Raw genomic sequence first — 27,562 nt, forward strand, 5'->3', positions numbered from 1 at the left:
GCCAGTGCTTTTGCAGTTCTGTTACCCATCAAATATTCTTTATCATGGCAAGCATTTTTTCATGAGGTTCACTAGAGCAGACACCATCTCCACATGGTCCCCCACATTGCACAACAAGTCCCTGGTGGGGTGAGATAGTCTCCAGTTAGACCCTTCACGATCCTCCCCCAGCTCATGCCCCACGTCTCTGTGTTTCCCACATCTGTGCAGAGAGGTCCTTTCAATACACTAAGTTGAGTATTGAACTCAACTCAAGTTAACTCAGTTGAGAACTGAACTCAAGTTAACTCAAGGAGCTGAGTTAACTCCTTGAGCCTTGGGTTGATTGCTGGGAAACTCTGCTTTTCCAACTATAGAAGCACAGTTTGCCCCAAGTGTTGTCCTCTCTCCTCGTTTTATATTGAGGATTGTTCCAAACATGTTCCCACCTTCATCTTCTGCAGATGAGGAGTCTTGTTTCCATACATGCTTTCAAACCCCAAGACCCCTGAGCTCTGCCAAGAACTGTGTTACACTCTTCCTTTTCTGGTAGCCGCATGGGACAGCCTACCTGTTTTTACAGCTCAGGAACTATGGTGCAGGGTGGTGATGATGAGACAGAAGTCTCTTTTTCTGGAAAACAACCAGTTTTTTATGAGTAGCTCTCTTGGCCTCCCCTCATTTGATTTGGTGGCAGAGAAACAGAAGCCCAGGGAAGAAAGGTTCTTCTCAACTATGAAAGATCCTTCATGAAGTTTCCTCTCCATAATGGGTCTCTTGCCTTCTCTTATATCAGCTCATAGATGTGAGAGCCACTGGACGTTTTACAAGAGGTTGCAGACATGGATCCAGTTTTTCTTTTCAGAATATGGTAGAATTTATTGCTCAGTTCCCTCAGTTAGAAGCTTTAAATGAAATCCTTAAATGAAACCCTAAGAGAACTGGAAGTCCCATTCTATATCCAGTTACAATAAAACCTACAACCAAGTTGCAAATAACGTGAAGACTTAATAATTTGAATTTCCTATTTCTTGGCTGTATTTCAAAAGGAGTTTGTAGAACCCACTGTAGGAAGAGTTACTTAATCAAGGATGGCAGAATGCTTGAAGGGACCTTAAAATTTTTCTAGTTCAATCGTTTCTCTTGCTGGTCCACATAACTGAAATCCAGAGGTATTGAAGACAAATACTGTGTTAGTAGGCTAATAATTTTTTTTAAGTCTTAGAATTATTTTTAATGATCTTTCAACTAAAACCTGGGATTTTTCTTAATGTAATCTCTAAATTCTACTTGAAATCTGAATTTTCAGAACTTGATGGAGATTTAACTCCCATGTAGACATACCCATTTATTTTAAAAGTAAAGATAGTGGGATGCCTGGGTGGCTCAGTCAGTTAAGCATCTTCCTTCAGCTCAGGTCATGATCCCAGCGTCCTGGGATCCAGTCCCGCATTGGGGAGGGGGGGGGTCCCTGCTCAGTGAGGAGTCTGCTTCTTCCTCTGCTTGCCACTCCCCTTGCTTGTGCGCGTTCTCTCTTGCTCTCTCTCACTCTCATAAATAAATAAATAAATAAATAAAATCTTTTTTTACAAAAGATACTAATTAGTTACAGTTCAAGGGTTATTAACCAGATACTTTGATTCTCTTTGCCTTTTTCATTGAACTTGGGGATTTATTGTATGTATTTGGCTCCAGGACAGCAGAGAAGCAGAGTATTTTTATAGATGCTGGAAGCCTCAGTTAAGCATGTAAGAGAGCTTGAGAGTGAGAGAGATGGTCTAAAGAGAACTTTTGTGATCTACAAGCCTTCCTTTGCTACTTCTTTGACAGATTAGATATACTTGACATTTTGATGGTAATGTGTTTGGGCACAACAAAATTACTATGCTTTTTTAAAGTGAGCCTCTGCTCAGTCTGGACAATGAGGAGCCCAGCTTACATTAGGGTTACCTAATTATAAAGCCACCATCAACAGTAAAACCTTCTCATTAAGAATCTGCAAAACAAGAAAGACATGTATCATATGATCTCACTGATATGAGGAATTCTTAATCGCAGGAAACAAACTGAGTGTTGTTGGAGTGGGGGTTGGGGTGGGAGGGATGGGGGGACTGGGTGATAGACACTGGGGAGGGTATGTGCTCTGGTAAGCGCTGTGAATTGTGCAAGACTGTTGAATCTCAGATCTGTACCTCTGAAACAAATAATGCAATATATGTTAAGGAAAAAAAAAAGAAGAAGAAGGTAGCGGGAGGGGAAGAATGAAGCGGGGGAAATAGGAGGGGTAGACGAACCATGAGAGACGATGGACTCTGAAAAACAAACAGGGTTCTAGAGGGGAGGGGGGTGGGAGGATGGGTTAGCCTGGTGGTGGGTATTGAGGAGGGCACATTCTGCATGGAGCACTGGGTGTTATGCACAAACAATGAATCATGGAACACTTCATCTAAAACTAATGTTGTAATGTATGGGGATTAACATAAGAATAAAAAAATGAAAAAAAAAAAAAAAAAGAATCTGCAAAACAGTGGTCAAGAGCACAGACTATGGAATCACACAGCCCGGGTTTAAACCTGGATTTGCTATTAATCAGTTGCAAAACTTTGCCAGAGTGGTGTTTTCCTTACCTATACATGAAAAATAATACAAATACTCATCTCATTTTGGTGCCTTCTTAAACTCCAAATACTGCATGTGCATTGAGTTGGTATTTAAAGGTCATCCACTTTAAGGTTAAATCCTTAAAGGTAATAACACTAAGCAAATTTAACTTGATAAACAAAATATTTATTTTGTCATTTGCGGCATAAATTGGATTAATTTAGTATAGTAAACAACTTCACATTCACCAGATGATATGGTGTGATTTGTTCTTCCTGTCTGGATAGCAGGACAGAAAACATGTTGAACATAGACAGTATGTATCATGATATAAACATATCAAAATATTTACTTATTTAATCAGTGAGATCTGAAAGCACAGTGAATTCTATAAAGTCCTATAAAATCTAAAATATTGACATTACTATAATATACCTAATCTCGCTAGAATCCAAATTAACAGGTTAACAGGTGTTCACTGAGTATATACTAAAATGCAGTGCATGAAAATGATCATTAATTTGACCATCTTTTCATCCTCCCCATTAAAAAATAATTTCGTTTTGACCTATCCTTCAAATGCTGTGTACCAAATCCTATGAAATCTGAAGTAAGTGATATTGCGGTAGGCAAAATAATGTACCCCAAAATGATGTCCCCCAGATGTCCATGCCCTAATTCTTGGAACATATGAATCTGTTACTTGATGTGGAAAAAGGGTCTTTGCAGATCTGATTAGATCAAGAACCTTGAGATGCAGAGATTTTCCCGGATGGTCCAGGTCGGCCTAACCTAATCAGATGAGTGCTTACAAGTGAGGAGCCTTTACAGGCTGTGCTCACAGTCAGAGCTGATGTGACTATGGAAGAAAGGTCAGAAAGATACAGTGCTGATGGAGGAAGGAAAATGGAAGAAGAGGACCAGAGTCAAGTAATATTGGTGGCCTCTAAGAGCTGCAAAAGGCAAAGAAATTGATTCTCCCCCAAAGCTTCCAGAAAGGAACACGGTCTTGGTTTTTAGCCCTGAGAAACCCATGTTGGACTTCTCACCTATGGAACTAGATCTATTCTCAGAGAACAGATTTGTTTTAAGTCACTGAATTCATGACAATATATTACAAGAGAAATAAGAACTAATACAGATTTGAGGACCAGGACATGGGCTGCAGCTGTGGGATACCTGAAATATGGAGGTGGTTTGGAATTGGGGGGTGGGCAGAGGCTAGAGAATTTTGAGAAGCATGATTAAAAAAATGCCAACATTGTCTGGACCAGGCTGTTAGTAGGAAAATGGATATTGATGACACACCTAGTAAAGACTTTGAAGTGAGAAACATGGTAGAAAAAAACATAAATTGCCTTAAAGAATACCTAAATCCTTGTGAACAGACTATTCTAGAAATATGGGTGTTAAAGGCATCATGGGTGAGAGCTCAGAAGGAAATGAGAACTGTTATTAAAAACTGAGGAACAGGGGATCTTAGATATAAGGCAGCAGAAGACTTTGCAGAACAGTGCCTTACAGTTACGTGGAAAGCAGATCTTGTAATTGATGAAATCGGTTATTTAACTGAGGAGGCTTCCCAATAAAATGTTTGAGGCTGTAGCCTGCTTTCTTCTGGCTACTTAGAGTACAACACAAGAAGAGAGATATATTGAGGGGATAAAAAGAACCGGGATATGATGATGTGGGAAATTCTCAGCCTATATAGTTATCAAAAGGTGCTGAAGTTAAGAGATTCACTGCCAGGAAAGCATGCTCTCAAGAAAAAGCCCAGGGTGCTGTTCTAGAAACTTTTGCTAATGGCTCAGAAAATAACATGGAAGTTAGGGATTCCCTCAATCAAACCAGAAGCAGATGGGAAGGGCATTGACCCTCAGGCAGCTCAGCAAAAGCCCAGGACAGAGATGGGATTATCGAGGAAAGACCTGAAGACAAGCCTCTTGTCTAGTGGAGTGAATTAGTGAGACATACATGGACATCCTTGGGCCACTTGGTGGACTACATAGTGCCCCGAAGGGGAGAAATGAGAAGCAGGACCCGTCTGGGTCTGGGCCAGGGCTTGGGCATCCCTTTTTCCACTAGAATTGCTACCCAAGTCTGTTCTGCACATCCAAGGGTGGGGGGCTTGTGTGGAAAATTTCCAGGAACACTTCCAGTTCCTGGTATTAGCACGGCTGATAGCCAGTATTATCTCATATTTCCAGTGGGATGTGGGATAGCAACCTGTGGTCCAACTCATGTCTTTTTGTCCTTGTTTTTGTTTTATTTTGTTTTGTTTGCAGAAAATGTATGAATTCTCATAACAGGAGAGCCAGATCAAGATGATGAGTAATTTCCAGTTATTCCAGTAAATTTCAGTTTTGCCACCTAATGAATCATGAAGAAAACTTCTAGCTTCCAGGATGTGGAATATTTTGAAATTGCCAGGAAAGAAAAGGAGAGGGAGGAAGAGGGGGAGAGAGGGAGGGAGAGAAAGAGAGGAGGGGAGGGATGAAAAGAATGAATGGGTGTGTGTATAGAAAGAAAGAGGAAGAGTGGGGGAGAAAGAGAAGCAGAGATAGGTATTGAGATAGAGAAGACAGAGGACATATTTGGAGGGAAGCATTCATTCTGCCTAAGAGAGTAAGAACTGGACCCAATATGGTGGGTAGAGTTTTACAGAGATGCCATGGCAGGGCGTAGGGGTGGGGGTGTAAGGGAACATTCCAGGTAAAAGAAGCAATATGGACAGAGTAGCCAGAGACTGAGAGAGAGGGGTACAATCTGAGGGCAGTGAGGAAATGAGGTGGTTGGACTATGGGTCTATGGGAGAGAACAGGAGGAGACGGAGCTTCTGCCACATTGGGAAGGCCAAAGAGTGTGGTCTTTATTCTGTCCCAACATGCACTTCTAAACAGGGTGTATCATGACTGGTTCTCCCTGTAGCCGTGTGCTAATGAGTGGGGGCATCTAGAAAACTGTGCTTCTCCATAATTCCTCTAAAAGCCAGACCTCGCCACAACATGGTTAGAATTCCCTTCCCACCCTCTGGTCTGAGTTCAGCTCTCTCCCTACATCTGGTTGCCTTCACAGCTTTGTGGCCACATTAGGCATCCTAATACAGGATTTTATGAAGGAGGTCCCATTTTAAAATTACAGGTTTTTAAAAATCTATTGTGTATTCCAAGTCATGGGTCCCATTCTTGCATTTCTGTTTGGCAAGTTTCCTCATGGCTATGGCAGCCCTTTTTTTCTGGGACATACCAGATTCTGTTTTGTTAGCGGCAGTGGACTTGACTTGGAGGATGAGAGATGATGCTGTTTATAAGCTAAAGAACATTCTGCAGAAAGGGAGGGCTCTCCCTCCTCCACCTAGTGCCTCCCACCGAATACTGTTCAAAAAGCATATTAAAGGGGCCAAGAGCAAATCACAGCATACACACACACACAAAGAGGTGAAGTGGGATCAAAGCAGGAAAGAATTGAAAACAATATGCTTCCTGTCAATAAAAAGTCACATTTTCCCAGAGCCCAGATGAAAAGAATTATTGGTCTTGATATGATGCAAAGTAGATACACGATCCCAGGACTCTACCCTCCAAGACACATCATGACTAGTCGATTTGATACAAAGTCTTAGTGGGTATTAAAGTGTCATTGGTTTTAATTTTCTCATCTGCCTCCCTTGAAATAGATATTTGCAAGTTGGTCTTATTTCAGACTGGTATATTTGCTCCCAGAACCAAGCTGTCCTTCTGGAATGTCCTTCGCTACAGAGTGGGATTTGAGTAAACATTTCTGGTACAGTGCTTTTTGACCTGTTAACACAGTTGCCATAATTATATCACTTCAAAGCACGGACAAAAGTCACAAGGCTATCCTGAAAAAAACAATTAATTCTCTCTGAGTTGATTTCAACTACATTGTAATAAGGAATAAACGGAAACACAAATTAGCGAACAAACGAAATAGGGTAGGGGAGAAGAAGCTTGGAATCACATAAATTATGGAAAGCCCAATCAAACTAAGTTTGTAGAATCAAAGGGGCGATTTTCTGAAATTGGCAGTGGGTTGGTCATCACTCTCATTTCAAGAGTCTCAATCTGTGCTCTTTGTGGGCCAAGCCTTCTTTTGGACCAAAGATGAGGCAGAACCTGGCAATCCCAGTCATCTTTGTTATTCAGTCCCAAAAGGAGTGTTCAGCGAGTCTAATTTTATAAATCAAAGAGATACATGAAAATACAGTAAGTGTGTGGGAAGTAGTTGGTATCTTTCTAATTTTAATTTCTTTCTAAAAAGACAACTACCTGAGTCGGCCAATCCATTTGAATGTCATCTGATTTTACTTTCACCAGAAAACCTATGGATATCCCTAACTAAAGGGGCAAATGGTCTTTTATATAGATGTAGGTCTGAAGACTCTGGGCACATTCATGACCATCCTGTACTTTAAGGTTCATCATGGCTGTTGGTGGTATGTTTAGAACGTTCTATTCTCTATCACTGTCAATGTAGTAGCAGTCAATTTATGAGGGGCTTTTGTTTTGTTTTTGGTGGGTCTCTGTCTAAACACAGTCCTAATCATGTAGTATGCTCTTACAACAGTTTATAGCTGCAGGATGTAACAACTTTGGTTGAATCATTCCTAAGACCCTGCCCCGGGTCATGCTAGGTGGCTCCCTGACTGGACCTGTTCTCACTTGTCATATTCCAGAGTCTGACAGTAATTCTCCAGCAGCACAATACCATGGGTTAAGAAAGAGACTTGACTGGGGCGCCTGGGTGGCTCAGTTGGTTGAGCGGCTGACTCTTTATTTCAGCTCAGGTCATGATCTCAGGGTTGTGGGATCGAGCCCCACGTCAAGCTCCATGCTCAGCACAGAGTCTGCTTGTCTCTCTCCCTCTGCTCCCCCACCCAAATAAATAAACAAAATCTTAAAAAATAAAAAGGAAATTGACTTCACTGAGGACAGGAGGAACTGATGGAGCCATGAAGTAGCAAGGGAAGAAGCCCCCCCTCCCTTGCCCAGTTCCTTGCCATCTTCCCACCATCCCAGGATGCTTTGCTTAGATAGTTCGTGTCCCGACCTTCCCCACTCTCATTCCCTTGTTTTGGTGCATGTGAGTGTGACTTTGTCAGTGGGGGAATAAACAGAGATGCAGGTGCTAACTCATCCTAGCTAAGTCATTGTAACCAAGGCCAGATGGGTACCTGGGGTCGCTTGTAGACACTTCTGATAATTGCTTCTCATACTGCCAGCCCTCGGATAGCAAATACCACAAGGCATTCAACATCAGTTTCTTCAGCTGGCCAAAAAGGTGTCTTTCCACCTCCTTAATTATATTCCCTTAGCCCTACCCAAAATCCATGCCTGTCCTCATCATTCCAGGGTCCTCACAACCCATCTTTGTGCCTGTGTTTCCTCTCCTGGGTTACCAGCTAAATGTTCTTTCTGTAGCCTAAATTTCTCGTAGGATTCTCCTCTCCATGGATACTAATAGCATCCACCCCTGAATGCCTTTGGCACATGATACCCATGTCCTAGTGCGGAATGCCCAGCCCCCTGCCGAGTCTAGCTCCCTGAGGCATCTGGAAGCTCCTGAAGGTCGGTTCCCCTAGCCCCTGCCTGTGGCTCTTCTTTGCTGGGCACCATGGCACCCTGATTCTGTCTGTCCTGCTCCTTGGGGCACCATGGTTCCACCTACCGCTCTGCTGGGCACTGTCGTTCTCTGCAGGCACCACCCTCTGCAGTGGTTTGCAACAGAGAAGGGAAAACATGTTCTGTCCCCTGGTGGTCCCGTTCTCTTAGATGGCTGCCCTCAGATTCCTCCACCCTTTCACCAGCGGAGCGGCCATGTGTCAGGCTGATTGTGCCCAGATACGGCACGTCATGGGATGAATTCTGTGCCAAGGCGCTCCTTACCAACACTTGACCCCACTCCCCATCGTAAACACACTCACATGCACCCACACCTCTGACGGGATGTCCCACACATTTTCCTTGTGTGCCCCCAGACTAGTTTTGAACTCCCAGCAATGCCCAGGCTTCACTTAGGTATTCATTACATTTCAGGAAGTTGGATTGTGTAACCTTCCTGTTTCAAAGACTCTCAATTATATACAGCATGACAGAGTTCTCAGAGCAGCCCCTGTGATCCTAGGCAAAGCTGTCTTTTTTTGCCTCATTGCCTCCCACCCTGGAAGCACCCGTCCTCTAGATAACAATCTCATGGGTACCTTCCTTAACATAATATGATTCTCACACCTCTGAGCCTCTGCAAAGTCTGTCCCCTGTCTTGGAGCAGACTGTCCTCAATCTGTCTATTTGACAGATGCTCACTCAACCATCGAGGTGCAGTTCCAAACTCAGTTCTCTGTGAAGTGTTCTCTGATGGCTGTGGTTGCTTCCTCCTAGGGGCTCCTGTGGGCACTCGCCCACATGGGAGGACTTGCTGTTTGTGTGTTCAGTACCTGCAAGCAGGATCTTTCTCCCACAGTAGACCGTCCTTCCCTGCTGGATGGGATGACCTTGACTCACTCAGTTTTATATCTCAGTGGAGGGCAGAGAAAATCAGCAGGTGCTTGGTGCTTGGTGTTTATTAAAGGATGGATGGCAGAGTGTGAGAAGAACAGCTAGCAATGATACCCACGTCTCCATTTACAAAGCACACCCACCTTATCATCATGAATTAACTTTCTGTGAAGTTTTCTGCTTCCCTAGTGGATTGTTCGTTCTCTTACCATTACTGGCTGAAGGGCTGCAGAGCCAACAGGTAGCTGGATGGCTCTGCTTAGAACTGTCAAAGGGGCGGTCCCGTTTCTGGATGTAGGTTTATGGTAAACATGGCGAATCCCAAAGTGTGGAGAAAAAGCAAAGGTGGGCTTGGGAGGAAGGAAATAGAAATGAAAAATGAATAAAGGAGCATTTGGGAAGGGAAAAAGAGCTAGAAGAGCTTACGGTTTGGAGACACAGAGACAGAGAGAGTAGTGGGTGGGCTGGAAGGGGACGAGGTGGGTGGTGCTGGGTGACAGAGCTGAGCTACTCTGCAAAATTCTGCTCTCCCCTCTCAGTCTGAGGAAGGCGGTGTGGTATGGGGTGAGACTCAGTGAATGAATCAGCCACTTGAAGGCTGTGAAGACTTTTTGGTCTTTTATTAATATTAGCAAAACATCAGGAAACGAAGAAGCCTCATTAATTTAAATCCCCCTAATGTAGAATTTGTGGCATTTTAACATTTTTTTTTTTAAGATTTTATTTATTTATTTGAGAGAGAGAGAGAGAAACAGCATGAGAGGGGATAGGGTCAGAGGGAGAAGCAGGCTCCCCGCTGAGCCGGGAGCCCGATGTGGGACTCGATCCCAGGACTCCAGGATCATGACCTGAGCCGAAGGCAGTCGCTTAACCAACTGAGCCACCCAGGTGCCCTAGAATTTGTGGCATTTTAAGGGGCTGTGATAAAATGTAGCTTTCTGCTCTATACAGAATTTACTATGTAAATTTATATTATAAATAATTAATCTACTTAAGAAAATCAACTGCTTTCGAGTACCTTCAAGGACTTTAGAGGCACTGATTACATAAAAACAACGATTAATTTTCTTCTTCAACAGTGAGCAAGTATGTTCTTTATAAACAACTATCAGACGACAGTTGGTTAACACATTTTAAATTATAAATGTGCCTATAACAGAACTACATTCCTTGCAAAGTATTCAAATTTTTCTCTAAACGTGGAATGATCTTCTACTCAGAGAACACCTAGTGGTCGATTTAGCCCATTCAGTGTTGAACTACCTGTTGGATTCAAGGTCTTGTTCTACCAGTTGGGGCTGTAAGAGAACAAATCTCAGATCTATTCACAGGTTACTGAGATTGCGGCTGAGAGTTTTAATGTATGCAAAAATATCTACAATACAAAAGCTGAACACCTAAAAGTTCCACCAGGGAGAGGTATGTAGGAGCTCTTTGGGAGTTTATAGGAGGCAAAGATTTTATTCATTCACTCATTTTATTTCATTTGCTTATTTTCATAATTCTAGGGTATTGAATTTCGGGGGCCATGCTGATGAAAAGTCTAAGCTATTCTGTCCCCTCATGGAGTTCACAGCCTGGAGCAGGTTTGAGTAGATGAGACAGAAACATGTGACAGAGACAGATCATGACTTTGTGCAGAAAGGGGGTGATCTATTACTGCCTGAACTAGGTGGGCCAGTATCCTCAGCAACAAGATAGATAGATGATAGATAGATAGATGATAGATAGATAGATAGATAGATAGATAGATAGATAGATAGATAGATAATAGATGATAGATGATAGATGATAGATAGATAGATAGATAGATGATAGATAGATGATAGATAGGTAGATAGATAGATAGATGATAGATAGATGATAGATAGATAGATGATAGATAGATGATAGATAGATAGATAGATGATAGATAGATAAGAATTTAATTGACAGAGGAGAAAGTTCTCCTCCACTTTCCCCAACCCCTGCAAGGAACAAGAGCCAAGCAAATGGAAATATCATAGAAGATTCCAGAAAAACATAGCACTGGAAAGGCTAGATAATAAGGAAATGAGTAGAGCAGTGATTTGACAAAGCTGGAGAGAGATCATGATCATGGCTTAATGGTCATGATAAGGGGTGTGTCGTTTGCTTTGGGTTGTCACTCAACCAGATCTGAGGACACTAAGATCTGAGGTGGTCCTGGGCTCCTACCCAGCTACCCCACAGTGACAGAACTGTCTGTACCCAGCAAGCCATGAACACAAGTCATTTATTACCACACGTGCTGAAGTAACCACTCACCCACCTGCCGTTGGTTGTGGGGGTAAGGACATTCGCTGAAAACTGCGGAGGGGCACCTCTTAGTTTCTCAACTGCTTTGAGAGATTGAAGTAAACATTCATAGAATCCAAAGAACCATTCTTTTCCATATTTCTCTTGGCTCATCCAGGCATTATTCCTTCTGGCCTGCTTTCCCTGGTGTGTAACCACAAATGCAGACTGGGAAGGGGCTCTGTCCATGTCAGTCACTTCATGCCTCTGTGGGGAAATCCATTTCTCCCTGCCTACATTTACCCAGCCCCTGGCCTCACCTCACAACAATACCAGCCTTGTTAACCTTAGTGGGTACGCTTAGCCTTAAAGATTCACATTTGTTTGGCAACACATGGCAATCACGTCCTGTGAAAGTTTATAGTCGGGAAAAAGAAATGCTGGTGTGCATGAGAATACAGAGAAACCCTGGGGAAGAAGTAGAACAACCATCTATTTTAAATAAAGTGAGGAGAAGGAAGAGGGGAAAAGGGGATGTGAGGATAAAGCATGGCAGGGACACATGGCAAGCCTGCCGCCCAGTGAAAAGTGGAATAAGGTTGGAACAGACAAAATAGCAACAAGAGGGAAAAAGATGAATGTGTGGAACAACAGGGAGGTTTCTTTACCCTTCTGCCTGCTTATGCCCTGTGTTCTGCATTTTATCCCCACATGTTTTCACTCGTTATTTATATTGAAGGTTATTGTCAACCAAGTCCTTCTTTTCCAAAATAATGTTTCTTCTAGAGGTTGACAGTGCAGAGATTCTCGGCTCTCGGGCAGTCTGTTCTGTTTGAGCGAAGTCTCTGATTTGCACTGAGTGTCATGGGGGCTGGCTTCCTACATTTTCCAGGCAAGTGACTTGAACAGAGTCATCAACTGGATGTAGCTCTAGATTTCTGCAGGCGACGTTTATTATTTTTGTTGGGAGGTTTCAGTAATGGAAAGCACTTGGGAAAGTTCTTGGTTACCTTCTAAACATGTCCATTTTACAGGTGTATTAGAGTTTCTTGGATTTATTGGGCCTAGTAGTTCTGGAGATATAAAGCTATGTGTTGGATATATTATTGTTGTAATCCTTTAATGCCCACCAGGTGCTGGGTATGTAGGTACATATAAAGGCAAGTCCTTCCTTTATAGACTGGCCTGCAGCATGGAGTCTAGAGCATTTCTTGTGCCATTTTAATTTTCTGAGCTTGTTGGCTATTTATCAAGTCTAGAAAGAGTAAGCTATGGAGCCAGTTAAGTTTGGGGCAAAAACCAGCAGGATAATTTATGAATCTACTCACCTGTATTTTGTTTTTTCTGCTGCATAAATGACAAGAGTTGTTTTCCTTTTTGCCATCTCAAGAAGCTTACACTTTCCAGTCCCATGCCTGCCCTTCCAAAGCCATGTGGATGCACATGTGTCCATCACATTGGGTTGCCGTAAGTATTCTGTTGCATCAACTAATCTGAGTTGCAAATATGCAAGTGGGAAAATAATCTCTATTTGCAGAATGCATCTATCAGAACCACCCTAGCACCACTGCTTCCCAAGGCTTAGGGAAACAGAATCTCTTCTCCACATGTGGAAGCAGTTTTACCTGTGAATTTCCTCTAGCACAAGCCTCCTTCAGTTTTCTTGTACTCTCCAAATAGCCTGTAGGAGGAGTAATCCCCTGGGTGTTTTGCAGCCTCTGGTTTTTGCCCTGTTAACTGAAACCAATTGTAAACACCTTAAACTTTGGAACCTAGACTCAGAACACAGGCTCCTTAGGATAGGAGAAGATGAAACATCTCTCTTTAATTTCTGTAGTAGAAACAACAAATCATAAATATCTCAGTACGGTATCTTGACACAAAAAGAAAGAGGAAAGTAGTACAAAAAAAGAAATGTTCTACATAAATTATATAGGGAACTATGTGCATAAACTATAAAACTATATAAATATGTAACTGTTTATAAATATTGAACAATGAATGGTAATAAACTACACCTCCATGCAATTATATGAATGAATCTTAAAACTATAATAAAGGCTTTTTAAATCAAAATGTATAAGATAGGGACTGACTAAATGGCCCAGCACCATGCTAGGCACTGTGACAGATTTTAAAACAACAGTATTAACAACCCTGAAGATATGAACTCTGTCGGCACAACTGGTGGAAATAAGACGGACAAATATGAAAATACTAGGAGACAATATATAATAGCCTATTAGGGGTATGGCGTACATTCCACACAATGGTCAGAGTTGTGTGAGGAAGCTCCAGGAGGTGAGCTTTTTAAATTCATTCAAGAAAGGAAATGATAAAGTGATAAAGCTGAAAGCTTTTTCTTCAAGATCAGGAAGAAGACAAGAATGTTCACTCCTGCCACTTATATTTAACATAGTACTGGAAGTCCTGGCCAGAGCATTTAGGCAAGAAAAAGAATTAAAAGGCCTTGAAAAATTGAAATTGGTAAGGAAGACGTAAAACTGTCACTATTTGCAGATGACACATTATATATAAAAAACCCTAAAGATTCCATCAAAAACTGTTAGAACTCATAAATGAGTTCAGTGAAGTTGCAGGATACAAAATCTATACACAGAAATCTGTGGGATTTCTCTACCCTAATACCAAACTATCAGAAAGAGAAATTTTTAAAAAAATCCCATTTACAATTGCATCAAGAAGAATAAAATACCTAGGAATAAATTTAAGTAAAGAGGTGAAAGAACTATATATTGAAAACTACAAGACATTAATGAATGAAATTAAAGAAGAGAAAAATAAATAGAAAAGTATCCCATGCTAATGAATTAGAAGAATCAATATTGTTAAAGTGTTTATACTACCCAAAGCAATCTACAGATTCAATGTAATCCCTATCAAAATTCCAGTAGTATTTTTCATAGAACTAGAGCAGACATTCCTAAAATTTGCATGGAACCATAAAAGTCCCTGAATGGCCAAAACAATCTTGAGAAAGAGAACAAAATTGGAGGCATCATGTTCCCTGACTTGAAACTATAAAGCTGTAGTGATTAAGACAGTATGGTATTGGCATAAAAACAGATTCAGTGGAACAGAACAGAGCCCAGGAATAAATCCATCCATATATGGTCAATTTATTTACAACAAAGTAGCCAGGAACATACTCTGAGGAAAGGACGGTGTCTTTAATAAATGGTGTTGGGAAAATTGGACAACCACATGTAACACAATGAAACTGGATCAGTATCTACACCATACTCAAAAATTAACTCAAAATGGATTACACACTTGAATGTAAAACCTGAAACCATAAAAATTCTAGAAGAAAACCTAGGTATCATGTTAATTTAGGTCTCCTTGACATAGTTCTCAGGGATGAATTTTGAATCTGACACCAAAAGTAAGAGTAACAAAAGCAAAAAATATGTAAGACTAAATCAAACTAAAAGGCTTATATAAAGCAGAGAAAACCTTCAACAAAATGAAAAGGCAACCTGCTGAATGGGAGAAAATAATTACAAATCATATATCTAAGAAGGGGCCAATATCCCAAATATACAACTCAATAGCATACAACTCAATAGCAAAAAAAATCAAACAATCCAATCTACAAATGGGCAGATTAGAATAAATATTTTTCTAAAGAAGACATATAGATGGGCAGTAGACTTGAAAGTTCGCTCAACATCGCTCATCATCAGGAAAATGCAGATCAAAACCACAGTGGCATAGCACCTCACACCAGTTAGAATGGCTGGAACCAAAAAGACAAGACATAAGAAATGTTGGCAAGGATGTGGAGAATAGAGAAACCTCGTGCACTGTTGGGGGGAATGCAAACTGGTGCAGCCACTATGGAAAACAGTATGAAGGTTCCTCAAAACATTAAAAATAGAACTACCATATGATCCAGCAATTCCACTTCAGGGTATTTATCCAAAGAAAACAAAAAACCCCCACTAATTTGTAAATATATATGCACCCCCATGTTCATTATAGCATTATTTACAATAGCCAAGCTATGAGAACAACCTAAGTATCCTTCCGTGGATGAATGGACAAAGAAGCCATGGTGTGTGTGTGTGTGTATGTGTGTGTATACACACACACCATAAAAAATGTATATGCCATAAAAAAGAAAGAAATGTTGCCTTTTGCAACAACATGGACGGATCTGGAGAGTATAATGCTAAGTGAAATAAGTCAGAGAAAGACAAATACCATATGATTTCACTCACATGTGGAATTTAAGAAACAAAACAAGTGAGCAAAGAAAAAAAAAGAGACAGACCAAAAAACAGACTCTTAACTATAGAGAATAAACTGATGGTTTCCAGAGGGGAGATGGGTAGGGGATGGGTGAAATAGTTGATGGGGATTAAGGAGGGTGCTTGTTGTGATGAGCACTGGGTGATGTATGGAAGTGTTGAATTACTATATTGTACACTTGAAACTAAGAGAACACTGTATGTTAATTATATATGATATTTAAAAGAATAAATAAAAATTTAAAGAAACTTAAATGATGAAAATGATTAAAAGTTGGCCCTAGAAGACATTCTAAAGTAACTGTTTGATGTTGTTTAAGGCTGAAGGGTGGTGATAATCGCCTTTAAGTATATGAGTAAGAATGATCCGTTCACCAAATTTTGCAAAGTGCTTAGCGAAAGCACATATATTTAAAGCATTCACATAAAAGAGATAGCCATTAAACAGAGAAGAACATTTGGGAACCGTTGGAATATCTGGCTTTAGTTATCTTCAAGAAGAGCATAGGAAATCATTATAAATGTATGTATGTATATGTATGTACGATCTGTTCAGGAGAGCAGAAAAGTGAAGTGATATCTAGGTTCTTTTAAAAGCCATGTTATGAATTCTTACTCATAAAGGAATTGGATAATGTATCTGAAATGCCAACCTGAATTCCTGTAATAGAAAGAATACCCAAATAATATTAGTCATCTTGTCACCAGCTCTAGATATTAATTCACTCATTCCAAAATTTATATGCATCCACTGTCCTAGCTACTAGGGGTGAATCAGTGAACAAGACATTGGACCAGCACTCCTTATATCCTAGTGAGGGAGTCATATTGAAAAAAGTAAACCTCTGGATAAAATACTTGCAATTTGTTAGTTGTGGGGAAACCAGATAAGGAACAGAAACACAGAAGGTATGAGAGGCGAGATCTTCAGAAAGATCTTTAATTCCTTTAGGATCTGTATGATCTGATTTTTTGGAGCTTTGTAAAAACCTCTTGCCTTCTGTGTGATGAACAGATCTGACAAGGGCAAGAGTGGAAGTGATAAGGCTCATTAAGAAGCTGTTCTAGAGGGCGCCTGGGTGGCTCAGTTGGTTAAGCGACTGCCTTCGGCTCAGGTCATGATCCTGGAGTCCCTGGATCGAGTCCCGCATCAGGCTCCCTGCCGAGCAGGGAGCCTGCTTCTCCCTCTGACCCTCCTCCCTCTCATGCTCTCTGTCTCTCATTCTCTCTCTCTCAAATAAATAAATAAAATCTAAAAAGAAAAAAAAAAAGCTGTTCTAGAGATTGAGACAAGAGGATGGCCATCAGAACCAAAGTGGAGAGATCTGAGGTGCGTTTTGGAGACACTATTGATAGGATCTGTTGAAATTCAGAGAGAAGGGAGAGAGTTGAGGGAAAGAGATTTACGCCGTGGGCAAGCGGGTGCCGTAAACAGAGACAAGAAATTAAGAGGTGGATAAAGTCTGTGAGGGATGTGGGATGAGTAACTGAGTATTGGGGAACCTGCTGAGGCTGAGGTACCTAGAAGACATTCTAGTTGTGATATCAAAATAGAAGAAAGGTGTCCTGTGGACTTAGAGAAGAGAACATGTCATATAGTAATAAAGGAACTTGCAGTTATTTATGAAAACCTTGTCGACATATGAACAACTGAACATGATCTATTTAAGGACCCAGACTACACAGAGTTAACCTTTCCCGGAAATGACCAGGAAAGGTTTCTTGTCTTGCATGGTCTATGACCGTATAGTTAGTGGCTCTTTTGCACAAATATACAGAATTTGAGACTACAGTCAGAGCTTGCCTTACCGCCATAACAAGGCTGGCTGATCTGTGATCATTTCAAGTTGCTCTTGGTGAATGACCATAGTCAATGGTGTTTTCATCCTGGGAAAAAAAAAATTATTCTGCTCTTGACTTGTGTTGAATCTTAACATGCAGAGCCCAGCATGAATTCATAACTTCAGTCCAACTAGATTTCTTTCTGGGACAAATAAGCTTACATATTAAAAGTTTCATTTGACATTTGGCTTGCTTTCAGTCATTAGACAGAAAAATTAACGAAATCTCCAAGTCTGAATTGTACCTTGGATCAAGCCAGTCACTGGGAATGAAAGATTAGATGTATTGAATTTGTAGCAGCTGAAGAGACTGGTTATGTTTTCCTTTGTCTCAAAGGCTTTCAAGTCATTTCCTTGAGCAAAATCAACCAGATATGCACTTTGAATATCTTTTGCAGGACTTTTTTTGAGTAGGGTTTTTAAAAAAAGGTTCGTTAAGCCGACATTGTAGGACTTCCGTGATTTAGTAATAAGCACAGGGAAGTAATGATAAAGTGTATTCAAGCTGCCACCGATCCCTTCTAAGTATGAATACATATCTAGGGACAAGGAAACATAATATTCTCGTTGTGCAGGTAAAAGAGTTTGAATATTTCAGGTCATGTCTAATCTGTGTTCTAAAGGTCCTTTGGCACCTTAAGTAAGTACCAAAAATGGGTTATTCTCATAACATTCCAGAAGGGTAGGGACTGTCCTCACTGTTGACAGATGAAAATATTGAAATTTGAGAAAGACAAAGTAGTCTGCCAAGAAAGTGGGTGGAGCAGGATTTCAATCCAGGTCTTCCTTTCTCTACAGTTCTTTTGACTTCTCAGCATCACCGTATTGAGGCAATTAGGTGCCAGACTCAGCCCACAGCATTGGATAGAACCCATGGGGAGAATGAAGAATGGTACTACAGTGAGAGCTTTGGAAAACCCAGCATTTCTTCTGGGTTTGGGATTTCCTTGTAGGAGTGGGAGCTGAAAGCTCCCTGTCCCCAGCCCTAATTGGTGACCCCCAACAGCCTGAGACAGCACTTTTACTGGGCTTGAAGGTAAGGGGGGGAAGTGGCTAGCGAGATGGGAGGCACCTGTTGATTCCCAGTGTACCCTTTCATAGAAGTTACTGAAGAAGTTATTCTAGAAAAATGAGAGAGAAAACCCAGACAGAAGAAACCATGAGTTCCAAGACGTATGAAGGATCTTGTTGGCCTCGGGCCATTCAAGAACTTGGGGACTTAACAGAGTGAGTTCTTGGTGGCAGGCCCTGCTGTTGTTTGGCCTGTTCAGGGGTGAGCAACTCCTCGTGGTTCCCCAACTCACTGGTGGTTCTTCTTATCTGCCAAACCCAGGTAAGGAGAATCATCACCAGGTTTCTCTAAGCTACAGGACCTGGCATGGTTCCTCACAGTCACCAAGAGAGCTAACTCTTGCAGAGGTCTTGCTGCTGTAGTACTGCATCCGAGAAGGCTGAGGTCTTGCCCTCTTGGAAAACCTGTGACTTGGGCGCTCCCTGCCCAGGTGTGTCATTTCTGGTTAGCTCCAACCACTACACCCTGGTCAGATCATGCAGTTTCAGTTCTTCATGGTCCTGGCCCCAAGTGGCAAATTGGTGGTGTTAGATGAACTCTAAGCACGAAACACACCTCACCTGCTACTTTGTGTTTAAAAAAAAAAAAAATTTAAGCTGCAAATATTTAAAAATTGAGAGAGTTAACATAAAATGTTGGATTCATACCTTAGAAATGCAGGAAATCTGGCAATATTGGGCCTACAGACCTTGGTTGCAACAGCTGGCTTGAGATGAGTTGGGTCAGCTTCCTTCAGGTGGGACAGATGCTTCTCAGTTACCATGACGACCTGCTGTCTCCCAGGGTCACACGTACCATGTCCCACCCAAAGGGATTTACTCATTTGTTTCAGGCTGGGCTCCTGCGGGTATCTGAGTTTATAGCCCCTACCCAGACCTTCAAACCACGAAGCCCAGTTTATTAGCTTCCCCCTGCTGGGTAAGGAAAGTCCCAGTTTGGAGTACGAAGATTCCTCTTGAAAAGGTTGAGGGAAGAGGGAAAACGACATGCAATTAATTGTTCACTAATCCTGCCATATACAGTGGGAAACACTTTGCTTAGAAAAGATGGAACTCGGGCTTTCTGGATACATGACTCAATCAGGATTTGAATTCAGGAATTTCTGCCTCCACATGTTTTCCCTTACATGCTGAACATGAGCATTATGAAATAAAGGAGAAGTTAACATATTTTCTCCCCCAAAGAGATCTTATTGATTCTATCTCTATTTCACCTAAGAGAAATTCAAATGATCACTTGCCCAAAGATTGAGCAGATTGTCATTGCTTAATTGTGTTCTATTTAGGTATTTCTAACTTCTCACTTGCAAGCCAAATTATAATGTATTGTACAAATATTTTCATTATTTGTAGCCAATTGATTATGTGCCAGATGTCTGGGATCCGAAGACGGCTGATTATATATATATAAAATATATAAAATCTATTATCTATATCACAAACACATAACACATTTCCCTTGGTTGATGTTTCTTTCCCAAGCAGGTGTCTTCCATTAAAATGATCAATAGCCTGAATATGGCCAAATGTCTATAAAAACTATAGCATTAGCCAGAGATTTTACTCATAAAATACTAATGACAAAGATTTATAGACTTTTCTGTTGTTAGGTTTGGTTCTATGGCCAAATTGTAGGAGTTTTAAGAACTTCTAGTATTTTCAATTTTATTTGATAATGACACAAATCTGCTATTTGTTAAAATAAGGCATAAACAAAACTGAAAAGTTCATACTATTAAAAAATATATATCTCCAGAATTGTATTCTGCCAGTCCTTTTAATCATTTCATGAAACAGTGTATTGAAACGTCTCCTTAGGCAAGATGCTGTGAGGGTGGTCATAAAAAGTAAATTAAATAGATTCCCTTAGAGCTTACATTTTAAAGGCATTTGTGAATTGATAGAGGGGCACAGAATATCAAGAATTATAGAAGTGTCTAATCTCATGCAAGTCATGTGGTGTATGTGAGGAGGTGGATGTGGGGTGATAATTGTTTGTGTGGTGATCATCATATTCAGAAAGATTCCTTCTGAGCTAGCAGTCACACCAACCTATGGGAGCTAAAAATAGGTTCTCCACAGTAGCGCCTTAACAAACTCCCAACTACAGTGAGTCCTCAGAATGCTAGAATTTTTTTGTGGAAAATTGACATTCTAAGATAAAGGTTACAGCACTAGGATTTTTTAGTGATTTTGGACATAATTCTTCTAAAATGAGTGCTATGCTTTCCTGTTTTATTACATAGGCTATGGTATACATAATTTAAAGTTTTCTTGATCACACAGGATGATCATCTGTGATGGTAAATTTTGTGTGTCAGCTGTCAGGATGGTTAGCCAAACATTATTCTGGATGTGTCTGTGAGGGTGTTTGTGGATGAATTGGTAGTCTGAATAAAGTAGACTGCTCTCTCTAATGTGGGTGGGCCTCATCCAATCAGTTGAAGGCCTGGATAGTACAACAAGGCTGTGTGAGAACTCATGCCAGACTGCCTTGAGCTGGTACATCAGCCTTTTGCTGCCCCTGGATGCTAACTGAAATATTGACTCTTCTTGGGTCTCAAGCCTCCTGGCTCTTGGAATAGAACTTACACCATCAGCTCTTCTGGGTCTCCAGCTTGCTAACTAATGATCTTGGGACTTCCCAGCCTCCATAACTGTATGAGCCAATCCTTACAATAAACTGTGTGTGTGTCTTATTCTTTTCCTCTGGAGAACCCCAACTAATACACCATCAAAACGCATATTAGCATCATTTAGAATTCAAGGGTGACACTAAGGATTATTCCAGTATGAAAGACCACTTATCACATACGTGTTTTTTAAGTTCTCACATTGTATGAGTCTGAATATATGTTGCTTTGTTTATAAATTCACAATTAGGTAGTTCTTCAAATCAACTGTCATTTCTCCTGTTCTTGCCGTTTTCACTTGATCAGACCTAATAAATCTTTCTTTATTCTTTTTTTTTTAAGATTTTATTTATTCATTTGAGAGAGACAGTAAGAGAGAGAGTACACAAGTAAAGAGAGGGGCAGAGGGAGAGGGAGAAGCAGACTCCCCGCTGAGCAGGGAGCGCAACTCGGGGCTCGATCCTGGCACTCCGGGATCATGACCTGAGCTGAAGGCAGATACCCAACTGACTGAGCCACCCAGGGGCCCCATCTTTTCTTTATTCTTATTTTAAGATTTTGATATGTGGTGGGTCAGGAAATCAATCAGGAGTACTGGTAACCTGAAGGCTTGCTTAAGGATAACTAGCCCAGGCTTTCTGATAGTGATTTTTGGCTCCTTAGAGTTGTAGGTTTTTTTAGTCTTTAGCTAAATTCTGGAAAGTTGGGCTCCTTGGTTAAGAGTTCTTATGTGTGTTTGGTTACTGTGATATAATAATTAATACTGCCCAGTTCTAAAAATGTTGAAGCATAAATGTGCATAAGGAAAAATGAATAAAAGGAAGCTTGAAGCCTGAATCCATCTTTCACCTGTGACTCAAATCAATATGACTGGTAGGATTTGGAGGAAATATCAGGTGCATCTGAGACCCTTGAGTGTTCCACAGAAGAGAATAAATACTGGGGTTGGTGGTTGCTATGGACTGAATGTTTCCTCTCAAAATTCATATGTTGAAGACCTAATCCCCAGTGTGATGGTGTTTGGGGCAGCAGGGGCTAATTGGAGAAAACTAGTTCACAAAAGTGGATCCGTCATGAAAGGGATTGATGCCCGTAGCAGAAAAAAATGAGAGGATTTTTCTCTTTGCCATGTGAGTATACAGCAAGAAGGTATCTCCAAACCCGGGTAGTGCTCCCTCACTGGGAACCATATCAGCCAGCACCTTGGTTTTGGACTTACCAGTCTCCAGAAGTGTGAGAAATAAATGTTCTCTTTGCTGCTTAAGCCTGTCAGTCTGTGGCATTGGTTATAGAAGCCTGAGCTTCTTGTCTTAAGACAAGTGGGGAACAGAAAGAGGAACAGACCAAGGGAGTCAGAGTGGCAGGGAGAAGGCTCATTATTCCAAAGTGGATGGACCTAGGACAAAGACTGCAAATATCTTGGCTACTTGGTGGCAAAGATGTGTTGGGAGCAGGGTGGGGGGGGGGGTGGCTCCCTCCTGCAGATACCAGTAAATCACTACACTATAATATATGTGTACCCACCTGCTTTCTGTATAAGGTGCTTTGAGAGGCTGTCAAATCCCTCTGATGTCCCTTCCTAGTAATTCACTTAATACATCGACAAAGAAACCACGCTGTGAATCTTGGGTGCTTGCGTAGCCTCTAGGTTTTTCTTTTTTCCTAAAGCAGCAACTTTTAATCTATGAATTTAATTCAACATTAATTCAACAAATACTTATTGGACACCTTCCATGTACCAGATGCTGTGGCCACGGGGATGACTCAGCATCTCGGGAAATGACGCCCAACACCAGCTTGGGACGGGGCTCAAGGAGGTTCATGTGCCTAAGTATTCTGTTTCTTCCTTTTTACTGTATTTTCCAAAATTTTGTTTATGATGTAAGCCTCACCCAGCAAGGAATACCTGAAAGCTGCCCTTCATGCTATCAGCCACACCCAGTCCTCAGCACTGACCACTACCATCCTGATGATTGCCTTCCTATGAATTTATAGAAATAGAAGCATGATTTTTTATATGTGGGATCACACTTAGGAATTGTTCTGTTACTTGGTTTTGTTTAATGGTGTTAGTGATCGCCCTCTTTCTTTACAAAGAAGTCTTTTTCATCCTTTTAAAAAACACTGTAGGGTGCTCTTTGGTGGGCGTTTCTTCCCTACAATATATCACGCTGCAGGGAACACTGTTGTACATATATCTTGGTACATACATGCAAATCTTTTTAAAGAATAGATTCCTCTCAGTGGACATAAGTGAAGAGTTGCATATTTAACATTTTGGTGGGTATTACCAAATTGGTTTTCAGAGAGAGAAGGTTGGATGTAGGCTCAGGCCATGCAATATGGAGTACCAACCACCTGATGTGCCAATGCTGAAAATCTCCTTCCTGGATGCATTCAGCTTGCTCCAAACTTTCCTGGTGAACAGGTACTAGAATAGGGTTGTAGAAATGATCACCTGTGCAGAAACCTGTGTCTGAAGAAATAGGGCTTCTGTAAGTTCTCTCAGTGCTTATAGACATGGAAGCAGTCCTTCCTCAAACAAACAAAGCAGGGGGATTGGGTGGCATTGGCGTAGCCAGAGGACTTTATCTTCAAAGAAGCAACCGGGAACCTCACACTCTTAGGACCTATGGCTTCTCTGTCAGGAAATCGCCACACCAAGCATGGACTAGAGAAGTCAGTCGTGTCGTCAGAGCACATGCTTTATGCCTGTTATTGGACACTGGAGGAAACGGGCCTTGGTTACAGAGCTACAGAATCCTTAGCTACATTATCACCGGGGTAATGTGGAAACTAGCAAATATACCCAATGAATTGAGTGATCTTGCTAAGGAGAACTCCAGGCAGGGTGCTGAAGGCTGGCTGCTTCTTGCTGCTTTATCGTAAAACACAGGAGAAGAGGGAGAGGATGAAGTTAGGATGGTGGGGTAAAAAAGAGCCAGGGATTGCTGGTTCTGAAAATTCACAGCCCTTCAAGGTGGCAAATGATGCTAGAATTTAAGAGGTAGACTCTAGGCAAGATCAATTCAGGGTGGTATCAGTAAACCATACTATAAAGGTAAAGCCAGAGGGGTCACTGCAAAATTCTTTTTTTTTTTTTACAGATTTATTTATTTATTTGAGAGAAAGCATGAGCAGGGGAAGGGGCAGAAGGAGAGGGAGATGCAGACCCCCCGCTGAGCAGGGAGCCCAATGCAGGGCTTAATCCCAGGACCCTGAGATCATGACCTGAGCCCACTCAGAACTACTCAGTCAAGCAATGGTCCTCTAAGAAGTTTAAGGCCTTGTTGTCGGTGGCTCCAGCAGCAGCCCAGGGTATGGATTTATCTCAAAGACTTGTGGGTGTGGCTCTTGTCTAATGACCTAACCTCCAGTAAGTTTCTGTGGAGCCCCACACAGTTTTTCAGGGAATCCTATTGGCAGAAATGCTGCTGGCTTGAATTGAAAAGCGTTGAGATAGCAGAACATAAGAAGAGGCCTTCGAGTCCTAAACTTTTATAGGGAAGAAGCAGGCTGCAGGAACTACCCAGCTGTGAAAATGTCCACCATCTATGGACAGGGCAGCATAACTCAGAAAACAGAACCAAGAGCCTAGAGAGTACAACCAAGAGTCCTGAAGAATCTTTCCTGGGCCTCGAATCCCAATCAACATTCTACCAGCATGTTCTCTATTGATGTCAAATTTTCTGTGTAACAGTGACTCCCACATTTCAACCCCCATCTGTTTGTTCCCTAGAGCTAAGTGTCTGTTTTTTGGTTAAAAAAAGAAAACAAAACAACCAATCCCCTCTCCCCCCAAACCAAATAGGCTTTACCAATTTATACTCCTATCTGTTGGTGTATGAGAAAGCTGGTTTCTTGCATCTTTACCAATGCATTATATATAATTATCATTCGGTGTAACAAAAGAAATTTTTGTTTCAATTTGCATTTCTTTGATCAGAAGTTTTCTCTTTCTTTCTTTGACCGTTTTATCTTAGAATCGCTTGTTTATACCCTTTTATTGTTTCCCCAACTGGTTTGGTTTTTTTTTCATTTTTTTTTTTAAAGATTTTATTTATTTATTCATGAGAGACAGAGAGAGAGAGAGAGGCAGAGGGAGAAGCAGGCTCCCAAGGAGCAGGAAGCCTGATGCGGGACTCGATCCCAGGACCCTGAGATCATGACCTGAGCCGAAGGCAGACGCTTAACCATCTGAGCCACCCAGGCGCCCTTTTTTTTTTTTTTTTCATTTTATCTTACCAATTTCTTAGACCTTTAAAAAAAAAAACATTTTTTTTTAGAGGAGGGGGAGGGGCATAGAGACATGGAGGGAGAGAATCTCAAGTAGACTCCATACCCAGTGCAGAGCCAACATGGGGCTTGATCTCACTCCCCCGAGCTAAAATTAAGAGTTGGCCACTTAATGGACTAAGCCGCCCAGGGCCCCCCAGAAAACATGTTCTTGATATTAATCCTCTGTCTGTTAAATATGGCACTTGTGTTTTTGGTTTTGGTTCCTATGGATATTTCATGATGCCATGAGATTAAGTCAGCTGTGTTTTCCTTTATGGCTGTTGGGTTTAGTTATTTGCTCAGTGAAACTTTATCTTGAGATTATAAAACTATATCTCCTTTATATTCTTCTGTATTTCTGTAGTTTTGTTTCTTACATTTTTTTTTTAAGATTTTTATTTTTTAAATTTATTCATGAGAGACAGAGAGAGAAAGAGGCAGAGGCAGAGGGAGAAGCAGGCTTCCCACCAAGCAGCGAGCCCGATGCAGGACTCAATCCCAGGACCCTGGGATCATGACCTGAGCTGAAGGCAGACGCTTAACTAACTGACTGAACCACCCAGGCGCTTGTGTTTCTTACATTGAGTGAGTTGTGTTTTTTAAGGATTAGTCGGGTCAGCTACTTGAAGAAGGCTTAAAAGGGGTTCCTAAACATTTCTTTGAGGCAATTTTCCTAGTTTTAAAAAAATTGAATGAGAAAGAAACAAGTGTCTCGTTCTTTGAGCTTCTTGGGGACGTAATCTATGTTTTACATGTTGCTATATTCATCATGAACTAGTGTTTCCTCTTCTTGCCTGTTTCCTGTTTCAGTCTGTTGATAATTGGGGTCTGTCCAGTTCGTTATACTGGAAATACCCCATCCTTCTCTTTTTCCTTTAACTCTCCTGTCGACTGTGAAACCAAGATCCTCTTTAAACTTGGAAGGATGGGGCATGCCTGGGTGGCTCAGATAAATTGTCTGCCTTCAGCTTAGGTCATGATCTCCGGATCCTAGGACCAAGCCCCACATCGGGCTCCCAGCCCAGTGGGGAGTCTGCTTCTCCCTCCGACTCTGCCTCTCCCCACCACCTGTGCTAGCTCTCTCTCTCTTTCTCAAGTGAATCAATTAAAAAAAGAAAAAGAAAAAGAAGGCTGCTTCCTAGGAGAATCTGGAGAGTCCTCTCAGGAACGGAAAAGGGGGAAGGACGGTGGAGAAGAAAAGAAAAGAGAACACAATAGATCATAAGGGTCTCCTAAGGACCGTAAGCCTGAAACATGGAAACCTATGATATTTTCTATGGTGCTTGTTAAAGGGACAAGGGGGTTGCCTGCCTAGCTTAGTCAGAAGAGCGTGCCACTCCCAATCTCAGGGTTGTGACTTCAAACCCCACACTGGGTGTAAGATTACTAAAAAAATAAAGTTAAAAAATTATTTTTTAAAAAAGAAGGTGATGGAGCGCCTGGGTGGCTCCGTCGGTTAAGTGTCTGCCTTCAGCTCAGGTCATGATCCCAGGGTCCTGGGATCGAGCCCCATGTCGGGCTCCCTGCCCAGTGGGGAGTCGCCTTCTCCCTCTGTCTTTCTCCCTGAATTATGCTCTCTCTCTTTCACTCACTCTCTCTCTCCAATAAGTAAATAAAATCTTAAAAAAAAAAAAAAAGAGGTGAAAGGCCATTCCTTACAGCCTGCCTCACATAACTCCCCTGCTCTCTGAATGGGACTACATAGGCCGACACTCAGGCAGATGAGGGAGGTCAGCGGCCCTCCACCAATTATGGCAGACTCTACCCCTTGTAAGTAAGGCTCATTTTAAGACTGCTTTTTCTCTAGTGTCCTCCAAAGCCCTGATCTTGGGATAAGCAAAATACTCAAATCCAGAACAGGAAATGCAAGAGTATTTGATCTTGGAACTCTGCTTGTTAATAACCTAGAAAAACCTTTTTGATTAATCTTATTTCAGTGGTTTGGTACACTTCATGTAATTTATCTTCAAGAACAGAGTGTCCTCTTTCCTACATCTTTTTCCCATGGTCTACAGGGCCACTAAAAAACTTTTTTTGTTTTTTTTTTTTTTTTAACTCTTAAGCAAAGTATTTACTAAATAAGCAAAACCGTGACTTTTATCTTGGCTAAGAAC

This window comes from Mirounga angustirostris, unplaced genomic scaffold (genome assembly GCF_029215605.1).
Source record: "Mirounga angustirostris isolate CCGP_5_RB_7025 unplaced genomic scaffold, mMirAng1.0.hap1 SCAF_7, whole genome shotgun sequence".
NCBI lineage: Eukaryota > Metazoa > Chordata > Mammalia > Carnivora > Phocidae > Mirounga > Mirounga angustirostris.